The following is a 12,322-nucleotide window of genomic DNA, read 5'->3' on the forward strand; positions in this document are numbered from 1 at the left end:
AGCAGCTAACTTTACTGCATATATTTAAGAAGGGGCCCAGACATTGCACTCTCTAATGGTTAGTCAAACCAATGAGGTGGCAGGCCACATCCCCTATGCAGACTGGCCACACCCCTAAACATGGGCCTCTACCACTGCATTCCACTGGTGGGCCCCTACATGCCCCAGTCCAACACGGACTGTGCCTAGCAAGAATGATCTTTATGGAGCAAAGTGGAGTGTGGGTGATCTGAAGAAAGGTAAGTGGAAGTCAGAGGGGGTTGAGTTGATGGAGTTGGAAATAATACAGAGATTAAAGCAGACAGTAAGGCAGTATGGATGGTGTAATGGTTAGCATTACTGCCTCACAGTACTGAGGTCATGGGTTCGATTCCCACCATGGCCCTAACTGTGCAGAGTTTGTATATTCTCCCCGTACTTGCATGGGTTTCCGCCAGGTACTCCGGTTTCCTCCCACAATCCAAAAAATATACTGGTAGGTCAATTGACTCCCAACAAAATTAACCCTAGTGTGAATGTGTCTGTGTGTACATATGATAGGGAATATAAATTGTATTCAGGGACTGATGTGAATGGGCAAATATTCTCTGTACAGTGCTGCGGAATGTGTGTGCGCTATATAAGTAACTGGTAGTAATAATAATAAGACAAGGTTAAGGCAGTGATCACTAAGTGATATCAGAGGGGGAGGGGTACATGGAAGAGGTCAAACAAGAAGGAGAGGGAGAGAAGCTTGGAGGTAGCAGCATTTGAGAGATCATTTGGATGATAAATTCCCCCAGGATGAGGGATTGGAGGTCAGAGGAGAGAAAGTGGGAGAGCAAGGCAGATAAGTACTGTAGAATGAACTTTCGGCAATAAATGATGGCTATACAAAGGTAAATAAAATGAAAGAGGTGGATCTAGTGAATGAAGAAGAAGGTGCAGTTGGGGATCCAAGAACTTTGACCTGCTGTCAGATCTGAGAATGTAAGAGAAAAAGAGGTCCCCATAGATAGGGCAGATGGAGAGGCAGATTCATTAGGAAATAAACAGATTTCCATAATAGCAAGGAGGTTGAAGGAGTGGAGATGATGAGATCATGGGTGGGGATGATGAGCATAGGAAATAGAGGGAGGAAAGAAGAAAGATGCATATAAGGTCAGAACAGTGGCAGGAACTTAGGGGAGAGTTTGGTTCAAGGTGAGTGGATCGACGTGGCTATAGTGTGAGACCTAGGGAATGGGGATAAAATAGGGTAAATGGAAAATAGAAGGAGAGTGAGATGTCCTGTCATGAGAAGACTAGTTATGATGAGGCACTAAAATAGCTAAAAGTAATAGAGTGTCATTATTTCACAGTAGATATATTAGTAAGCAGGCTACAGTACATTAATCAATAGATAAAGTCAGTAAGTTTTATAGGTAGTAAAAAAGAAGTCTTGACAGTCCAAGAATTAATTTAACAATAGAAAGTGCAGTGTACTGTATTTGAGGGGTCTAGTATTGGATGCCAGCGGACGGGCTCCCGGTGACAGAATCCTGACCGCCGGCATACTGACAGCGTGGCGAGCGCAAAAGAACCCCTTGCGGGCTCGCTGCGCTCACCACACTGTGGGCACGGTGGTGCGCTACGCGCGCCACGCTATTTATTCTCCCTCCAGGGGCGTCGTGCACCCCCAAGAGGGAGATAAAGTGTTGGTATGCCATCTGTCAGGATTTTGGCGCCGGGATCCCGACAGCCGGCAAATTGAAGACCACCCGTATTTGAGGGAATTAAAAATGGGGAGCTACAACTCTAATACATTTATCAAAATAGTAGCACACCCATTTAGTTTAATCTATATCAGTTGACTAAAGGGAATCTGCTCATTATTCTTCAATTAGGAGTGCTCATATCTATTTTTTTATGTAAGGGATTTGAGAACTACAGTATAGACAGTAGGCCATGGAAAATAAGGAGATGGGAATGGAAGAAAGACAAGGAATAAGCAGGTATGCTAAGTGAATGCAAAACTAGAAGTATTAACAGTAGTGGTGATTAAAAAATTGTATTACACAAGATTGACAGTAACTACTACAGTACAGAGGAAATTAAATGCATAGATGTAACAATATTCAAAGTATGAGGCAGAACAGCAAATAGTTAAGAAGTTCAGAAAGCAAAAATGTAACTATCTCAGAGAGACAGTTTTAGAATATACAATAAAATATACAGAGTACCTAGGCTATGCAAATAAGGTGGAGGATAACTGAAATCATAGAAGTGTAATTATCACATGAATTAGTTGGCATAGCTGGGGCAAATATACAGTAATTTTACTTTACTGCTTATTTATTAGAAACAAAATGGAATCCAGAAGCACGGCATACTGCCTGATGAGAATGCCTCATCCCTAAGCAAATTTTGTGTATACTGCAGTTAACACTGGTTGTGTGTGGTAAGATTGTGTGAAGGACTTGGAACTTCAAAGCTAGAAATGTTTCCTGTTTCCAATGAACTGTATCCACTAGATTGAAAGTGAAGGAACCACTTTATGGAAGTGCCGAGGCCAGTGTTTGCGTCTTCAGAATTAATGGCCTTAGCAGGTAGCTATTCTAAATAACCTTAGGGTTACTCAGATGGCTGATGCTGAGAACAATGGTGGGATGGTGATACGATGCTGCATCCTCTTAAGCAGCATTCAGTCTGCAAGAAGAGCACTGGGAATATTTTGCTTTCAGACACCTCTTTAAGCATTAGCATATTTTTGAACAGCAGTTGCATCCAAAGACGCAGCTGCTGTGCAAACTGCATCCATCTCTACATCAGGCACATAGTTTGTCACTGTCCATATTCTATATCCCATTCTAGACCAATGAGCTATATCATATAAAATCAACAGTACGTATTATTTAATTTGGTTACCTATCTTGACCTCATCTATATCCATTTTAAATCGATAAATTGCTTATCCATGGAACCATGTTGCTTTTGCTTTATGGTCTAAGATATATAAATCCCCATGCTTTATAATGGTGAGTGCAAAGTCTCTGTGATATTTATTTAAACAATGTCGAAACAAACCAAATGTATCCCAGATCTAGAAATGGGGAGCACAGTGGATCAATGCCTTTAAATTAAGCTTTTAAGTCATTTTTTCTGATCACATCTTCTCATGCATTCCAATGTTATCTTTTTTTAATCCAATTTGTGTCAGGTACTTTCCTTGGGGTTTGGGTATGTTTTACTAGCGGCCAGGATCCCGGCGGTCAGCATCCCGCAGTATGCCATCGGTGGGGAGTAGGCAAGTGCAACAAAGCACCTTGTGACTACACTCGCCACAGGTTCTATTCCCACTCTATGGGTGTCGTAGTCCCTTTTAGTCAGCATTGTCAGGCTTTGGGATATAGGGGAAGGTATTGTGACCGCAGGTCACATAACTACATCCCTTCCTAGATGTTTAATGGCTGATAGCTTGGTGGCTGTCTCACATTTAATAGTCTGTGTGCAGGTGATCTTCAAACCAGGAAGCATATCTTCAGTTTAATTCTTACGTGATACCAATTACTGTGTTTATAATTCTGAGTGATAGTGTAGGACTCGCAGAAAAATTGGTTCCTTTGAGCTTAATTCCAATGCATTAATATGGTGAGTTCAGCGTCCAAGTGATTTTTCTTTAAACGATGTGTTCACATACCACATGCACCCCAGATCTAGGAGTTGCAAGTGCAATGGACCAATGTTTTATTTATATATATATATATATATATATGAAACTAGCTGCAGCTCACTGTATTTCCCATGGTGGCGCATGCATGCGCACATAATAGTACATGGGCATACTAGCCATGCCAGCTTTGCAGTGACTAGGACACTCAGTGGCAAAGCTAAGTGCAGCTACAGTTGTAATTTTTTTATTTATAGTTTCAGAATTTTTTATATCTTTATTGGTGACATTGCAAATGGAATAAAAGGGAAAGTATTAGTGATGAGCGGGTTCGGTTCCTCGGAATCCGAACCCCCCCGAACTTCAGCCTTTTTACACGGGTCCGAGGCAGACTCGGATCTTCCCGCCTTGCTCGGTTAACCCGAGCGCGCCCGAACGTCATCATCCCGCTGTCGGATTCTCGCGAGGCTCGGATTCTATCGCGAGACTCGGATTCTATATAAGGAGCCGCGCGTCGCCGCCATTTTCACACGTGCATTGAGATTGATAGGGAGAGGACGTGGCTGGCGTCCTCTCTGTTTAGAAAATAGAAATAGAGAGTGAGAGTGAGACACTTGATTTACTGGAGCTTAGGAAGTTAGGAGTACTCAGAGAGTGCAGAGTTTACTAGTGACTGACCAGTGACCACTGACCACCAGTGCAGTTTTATTATTATTTAATATAATCCGTTCTCTGCCTGAAAAAAAACGATACACAGTGTGACACAGTCACATACCATATCTGTGCTCAGCCTCAGTGTGCTGCATCATCTATGTAATACTGTATATCTGACTGTGCTGAGTGCTCACTGCTCACACAGCTTAATTGTGGGGGAGACTGGGGAGCAGTTATAGCAGGAGTACATATTTTAACAGTGCACACTTTTGCTGCCAGAGTGCCACTGCCAGTGTGACTGACCAGTGACCACTGACCACCAGTATATTGTGATTGTCTGCCTGAAAAAGTTAAACACTCGTCGTGTGGTGTTTTTATTCTATAAAAACGCATTCTGCTGACAGTGTCCAGCAGGTCCGTCATTATATAATATATACCTGTCCGGCTGCAGTAGTGATATATATATATTTTTTATATCATTATCATCCAGTCTATATTAGCAGCAGACGCAGTACGGTAGTCCTCGGCTGTAGCTACCTCTGTGTCGGCAGTCGCTCGTCCATCCATAATTGTATAACACCTACCCGTGGTGTTTTTTTTCTTTTTCTATCTTCTTGATACTAGTAGCTTACTTTAGGAGTCTGCAGTGCTGAGCTGACAGTGTCCAGCAGGTCCGTCATTATATAATATATACCTGTCCGGCTGCAGTAGTGATATATATATATTTTTTATATCATTATCATCCAGTCTATATTAGCAGCAGATGCAGTACGGTAGTCCACGGCTGTAGCTACCTCTGTGTCGGCAGTCGCTCGTCCATCCATAATTGTATACCACCTACCCGTGGTGTTTTTTTTTTTCTATCTTCTTGATACTAGTAGCTTACTTTAGGAGTCTGCAGTGCTGAGCTGACAGTGTCCAGCAGGTCCGTCATTATATAATATATACCTGTCCGGCTGCAGTAGTGATATATATATATTTTTTATATCATTATCATCCAGTCTATATTAGCAGCAGACGCAGTATGGTAGTCCACGGCTGTAGCTACCTCTGTGTCGGCAGTCGCTCGTCATCCATAAGTATACTAGTATCCATCCATCTCCATTGTTTACCTGAGGTGCCTTTTAGTTGTGCCTATTAAAATATGGAGAACAAAAATGTTGAGGTTCCAAAAATAGGGAAAGATCAAGATCGACTTCCACCTCGTGCTGAAGCTGCTGCCACTAGTCATGGCCGAGACGATGAAATGCCATCAACGTCTTCTGCCAAGGCCGATGCCCAATGTCATAGTACAGAGCATGTAAAATCCAAAACACCAAATATCAGTAAAAAAAGGACTCAAAAATCTAAAATAAAATTGTCGGAGGAGAAGCGTAAACTTGCCAATATGCCATTTACCACACGGAGTGGCAAGGAACGGCTGCGGCCCTGGCCTATGTTCATGGCTAGTGGTTCAGCTTCACATGAGGATGGAAGCACTCAGCCTCTCGCTAGAAAAATGAAAAGACTCAAGCTGGCAAAAGCACAGCAAAGAACTGTGCGTTCTTCGAAATCCCAAATCCACAAGGAGAGTCCAATTGTGTCGGTTGCGATGCCTGACCTTCCCAACACTGGATGTGAAGAGCATGCGCCTTCCACCATTTGCACGCCCCCTGCAAGTGCTGGAAGGAGCACCCGCAGTCCAGTTCCTGATAGTCAGATTGAAGATGTCAGTGTTGAAGTACACCAGGATGAGGAGGATATGGGTGTTGCTGGCGCTGGGGAGGAAATTGACCAGGAGGATTCTGATGGTGAGGTGGTTTGTTTAAGTCAGGCACCCGGGGAGACACCTGTTGTCCGTGGGAGGAATATGGCCATTGACATGCCTGGTGAAAATACCAAAAAAATCAGCTCTTCGGTGTGGAAGTATTTCAACAGAAATGCGGACAACATTTGTCAAGCCGTGTGTTGCCTTTGTCAAGCTGTAATAAGTAGGGGTAAGGACGTTAACCACCTCGGAACATCCTCCCTTATACGTCACCTGCAGCGCATTCATCATAAGTCAGTGACAAGTTCAAAAACTTTGGGCGACAGCGGAAGCAGTCCACTGACTAGTAAATCCCTTCCTCTTGTAACCAAGCTCACGCGAACCACCCCACCAACTCCCTCAGTGTCAATTTCCAGCTTCCCCAGGAATGCCAATAGTCCTGCAGGCCATGTCACTGGCAATTCTGACGAGTCCTCTCCTGCCTGGGATTCCTCCGATGCATCCTTGCGTGTAACGCCTACTGCTGCTGGCGCTGCTGTTGTTGCTGCTGGGAGTCGATGGTCATCCCAGAGGGGAAGTCGTAAGACCACTTTTACTACTTCCACCAAGCAATTGACTGTCCAACAGTCCTTTGCAAGGAAGATGAAATATCACAGCAGTCATCCTGCTGCAAAGCGGATAACTGAGGCCTTGGCATCCTGGGTGGTGAGAAACGTGGTTCCGGTATCCATCATTACTGCAGAGCCAACTAGAGACTTGTTGGAGGTACTGTGTCCCCGGTACCAAATACCATCTAGGTTCCATTTCTCTAGGCAGGCGATACCGAAAATGTACACAGACCTCAGAAAAAGACTCACCAGTGTCCTAAAAAATGCAGTTGTACCCAATGTCCACTTAACCACGGACATGTGGACAAGTGGAGCAGGGCAGGCTCAGGACTATATGACTGTGACAGCCCACTGGGTAGATGTATGGACTCCCGCCGCAAGAACAGCAGCGGCGGCACCAGTAGCAGCATCTCGCAAACGCCAACTCTTTGCTAGGCAGGCTACGCTTTGTATCACCGCTTTCCAGAATACGCACACAGCTGAAAACCTCTTACGGCAACTGAGGAAGATCATCGCGGAATGGCTTACCCCAATTGGACTCTCCTGTGGATTTGTGGCATCGGACAACGCCAGCAATATTGTGTGTGCATTAAATATGGGCAAATTCCAGCACGTCCCATGTTTTGCACATACCTTGAATTTGGTGGTGCAGAATTATTTAAAAAACGACAGGGGCGTGCAAGGGATGCTGTCGGTGGCCAGAAGAATTGCGGGACACTTTCGGCGTACAGGCACCACGTACAGAAGACTGGAGCACCACCAAAAACGCCTGAACCTGCCCTGCCATCATCTGAAGCAAGAAGTGGTAACGAGGTGGAATTCAACCCTCTATATGCTTCAGAGGTTGGAGGAGCAGCAAAAGGCCATTCAAGCCTATACAACTGAGCACGATATAGGAGGTGGAATGCACCTGTCTCAAGCGCAGTGGAGAATGATTTCAACGTTGTGCAAGGTTCTGCAACCTTTTGAACTTGCCACACGTGAAGTCAGTTCAGACACTGCCAGCCTGAGTCAGGTCATTCCCCTCATCAGGCTTTTGCAGAAGAAGCTGGAGACAATGAAGGAGGAGCTAACACAGAGCGATTCTGCTAGGCATGTGGGACTTGTGGATGGAGCCCTTAATTCGCTTAACAAGGATTCACGGGTGGTCAATCTGTTGAAATCAGAGCACTACATTTTGGCCACCGTGCTCGATCCTAGATTTAAAACCTACCTTGGATCTCTCTTTCCGGCAGACACAAGTCTGCTGGGGTTCAAAGAACTGCTGGTGAGAAAATTGTCAAGTCAAGCGGAACGCGACCTGTCAACATCTCCTCCTTCACATTCTCCCGCAACAGGGGGTGCGAGGAAAAGGCTATGAATTCCGAGCCCACTCGCTGGCGGTGATGCAGGGCAGTCTGGAGCGACTGCTGATGCTGACATCTGGTCCGGACTGAAGGACCTGACAACGATTACGGACATGTCGTCTACTGTCACTGCATATGATTCTCTCCCCATTGAAAGAATGGTGGAGGATTATATGAGTGACCGCATCCAAGTAGGCACGTCAGACAGTCCGTACTTATACTGGCAGGAAAAAGAGGCAATTTGGAGGCCCTTGCACAAACTGGCTTTATTCTACCTAAGTTGCCCTCCCACAAGTGTGTACTCCGAAAGAGTGTTTAGTGCCGCCGCTCACCTTGTCAGCAATCGGCGTACGAGGTTACATCCAGAAAATGTGGAGAAGATGATGTTCATTAAAATGAATTATAATCAATTCCTCCGTGGAGACATTGACCAGCAGCAATTGCCTCCACAAAGTACACAGGGAGCTGAGATGGTGGATTCCAGTGGGGACGAATTGATAATCTGTGAGGAGGGGGATGTACACGGTGATATATCGGAGGATGATGATGAGGTGGACATCTTGCCTCTGTAGAGCCAGTTTGTGCAAGGAGAGATTAATTGCTTCTTTTTTGGTGGGGGTCCAAACCAACCCATCATTTCAGTCACAGTCGTGTGGCAGACCCTGTCACTGAAATGATTGGTTGGTTAAAGTGTGCATGTCCTGTTTATACAACATAAGGGTGGGTGGGAGGGCCCAAGGACAATTCCATCTTGCACCTCTTTTTTCTTTCATTTTTCTTTGCGTCATGTGCTGTTTGGGGAGTGTTTTTTGGAAGGGCCATCCTGCGTGACACTGCAGTGCCACTCCTAGATGGGCCAGGTGTTTGTGTCGGCCACTTGGGTCGCTTATCTTAGTCACACAGCTACCTCATTGCGCCTCTTTTTTTCTTTGCGTCATGTGCTGTTTGGGGAGTAGTTTTTTGAAGGGCCAGCCTGCGTGACACTGCAGTGCCACTCCTAGATGGGCCAGGTGTTTGTGTCGCCCACTTGGGTCGCTTATCTTAGTCACACAGCTACCTCATTGCGCCTTTTTTTTTTCTTTGCGTCATGTGCTGTTTGGGGAGTATTTTTTGGAAGGGACATCCTGCCTGACACTGCAGTGTCACTCCTAGATGGGCCAGGTGTTTGTGTCGGCCACTTGGGTCGCTGAGCTTAGTCATCCAGCGACCTCGGTGCAAATTTTAGGACTAAAAATAATATTGTGAGGTGTGAGGTGTTCAGTATAGACTGAAAATGAGTGGAAATTATGGTTATTGAGGTTAATAATACTATGGGATCAAAATGACCCCCAAATTCAATGATTTAAGCTGTTTTTTAGGTTTTTTTGAAAAAAACACCCGAAATCCAAAACACACCCGAATCCGACAAAAAAAATTCGGTGAGGTTTTGCCAAAACGCGTTCGAACCCAAAACACGGCCGCGGAGCCGAACCCAAAGCCAAAACACAAAACCCGAAAAATTTCCGGTGCTCATCACTAGAAAGTATGCCTTTTTGCAAATGACACAAAGGTATGCAACCTGGTAGACACACCAGGGGGCATAAAACAAATGACTGATGAACTAGGTAGACTAGAAGAATGGCCAAGAGTGTGGCAATTACAGTTTAATGCCAAGAAAATGTTAAATCATGCACTTGTGTCTCAAAAATCCAAAGGCTACATACAGAATTAATGGCATTATACTGGAAACTACTGAGGAGGAAAGGGATCTAGGCATCACTATTTCAGGTGACTTAAAGGAAGGTAAGCAATGTAACAAAGCAATGAGGAAGGCTAGTCAGATGCTAGGCTGCATTGGGAGAGGAATCAGCAGCAGAAAGAAAGAAGTAATAATGCCACTGTATAGGTCATTGGTACGGCCTCATCTAGACTGTGTTCAGTTCTGGAGGCCATATCTTCAGAAGGATATTAATAGATTAGAGACTGTACAAAAAAGGGAAACTAAAATGGTGCATGGCCAACAAAACATACCCATAAAGAATAAAAAATGTCAATATGTATAGTTTGAGGCAGAGAACTGAAAGGGGGGATATGATAGAAAGTTTCAAATGTATCAAGGGTTTTAACAAAGTCCAGGAGGGAAACATTCTTCAAATGAAGAGAAGTATTAGAACATGAGGACATACACTGGAACTGGAGGGAGGCAGGTTCAAGGGAACTTTAAGGAAAACTTACTTCACAGAAAGGGTAGTGGACAAGTGCAATAGCCTCCCATCAGAGGTGGTAGAGACTAAGGGGGTCATTCTGACCTGAACGCTCGCTGCAGTTATTTGCAGCTCATCAAGCAGGTCAGAACTGTGCATGCGGCGGAGCTGCAATGTGCCGTAGTATTGCTGACAACCAACGGCTGTCGTTGCCTAGCGATCACCTTTGCCTGATTGACAGGCAGAGGCGGTCGCTAGGTGGGAGGGGGCGGCATGGCGGCATTTGGCCACCATTTTGTGGGCACGGTCCGGCCAATGCAGGAGCTGTGCTAGCCTGGAGTTACTCTTCAAGTACAAAAGCATCGCCGTTGTGCAATGCTTTTGTACTTGTGCGGGAAGGGGGGGGGGGGGGCAGCCTTACATGCGAGGTAGACTAGCCCTGTGCTGGGCATCCCTCCGCATGTCAGTGTAAGTGATCGTAGCTGTGCTAAATTTAGTATAGCTACGATCAGGTCGGAATGAACCCCTAAGACAGTAGAGCAATTTAAGCATGCATGGGATAGACATATGGATATCCTTACAAAGAAATAAGGATCAAATATGGTTTGAGGTAAAAATATGGTAAAAAAGGGGCAGACTGGATGGGGCAAGTGGTTCTTATCTGCTGTCAAATTCTATGTTTCTGTTTTGATAAGCCAATATTGGATTTTAAATAATTCTATACCCTGTACAAATACTGTAACTCACATTACTTAATTTGCCATTTTAAAATCTCATTGTGAATACAATATTTAAAAAATAAATAAATGTAAAAAGACATACTGCTTAGCTAGTGAATTATTTATCACCTGAGCAGAGAAGCAACTTGAGAAACAAAGAAACATTCTGTACAGGGTGTGAAAGGCTGCAAAGCTAGAATGAATTGCATTAATTTAATATATAAAAGTTCATTCTGGTAGTCCTGTGAGGTTTATTGGATCTATGTTATAATAGCATTTCTTGATGTGGATTTCAATGAACACCAGGTTTTCTTTATATTGAATTTTTAACACCTCACGGAGGTAAGTATTCACAGCTGGAGATTTCTACTTAGCACATTATCATGTTTAAACCTCATAAGTTAACCTACAGAACAAAACTGTATTATACTAATAAAGGAGCCTAAACAAACAATTATATTCATGGTACTGTATGTACTTATATGATTTCTTTAAATACAGCAGAGATCTATTCTAAGTTACATAGGGCAACAATTAAAATAATGGAGCAGCATGGCTTACCAGGGGTGTGGTACATTGGCCCTCATTCCGAGTTGTTCGCTCGCAAGGCGATTTTAGCAGAGTTACACACGCTAAGCCGCCGCCTACTGGGAGTGAATCTTAGCTTCTTAAAATTGCGAACGATGTATTCGCAATATTGCGATTACAAACTACTTAGCAGTTTCAGAGTAGCTTCAGACTTACTTGGCATCTGCGATCAGTTCACTGCTTGTCGTTCCTGGTTTGACGTCATAAACACACCCAGCGTTCGCCCAGACACTCCTCCGTTTCTCCAGCCACTCCCGCGTTTTTTCCGGAAACGGTAGCGTTTTTATCCACACGCCCATAAAACGCCGTGTTTCCGCCCAGTAACACCCATTTCCTGTCAATCACATTACGATCGCCGGAGCGAAGAAAAAGCCGTGAGTAAAAAAACTATCTTCATAGCAAAATTACTTGGCGCAGTCGCAGTGCGAACATTGCGCATGCGTACTAAGCAGAAAAACGCTGCGATGCGAAGAAAATTACCGAGCGAACGACTCGGAATGAGGGCCATTATGTCAGCATTCACAAAGTCAATAGTGACTAAAGGTCTATTTACTAAGCCTTGGATCAAGATAAAGTGGACGGAGAGAAAGTACCAGGCAATCAGCTTCTAACTGCCATGTCACAGACTGGGTTTGAAAAATGACATGAGCTACAGTAACTGCCTGGCACTTTATCTCTGTCCACTTTACCTCCACCCTAGGCTTAGTAAATAGACCCCATAATGTTGACATTGCAGAATGACGACAATGGATTTTTCAATGTAACTAACATTAAGCCTAACCTTAAATCTAACTGCAACCTAATCCTACCTATAAAACTCATTGTAGACATTGTATCTGTTGGAATTCA

The sequence above is a fragment of the Pseudophryne corroboree genome, chromosome 2 (assembly GCF_028390025.1).
Source record: "Pseudophryne corroboree isolate aPseCor3 chromosome 2, aPseCor3.hap2, whole genome shotgun sequence".
Taxonomy (NCBI): Eukaryota; Metazoa; Chordata; class Amphibia; order Anura; family Myobatrachidae; genus Pseudophryne; species Pseudophryne corroboree.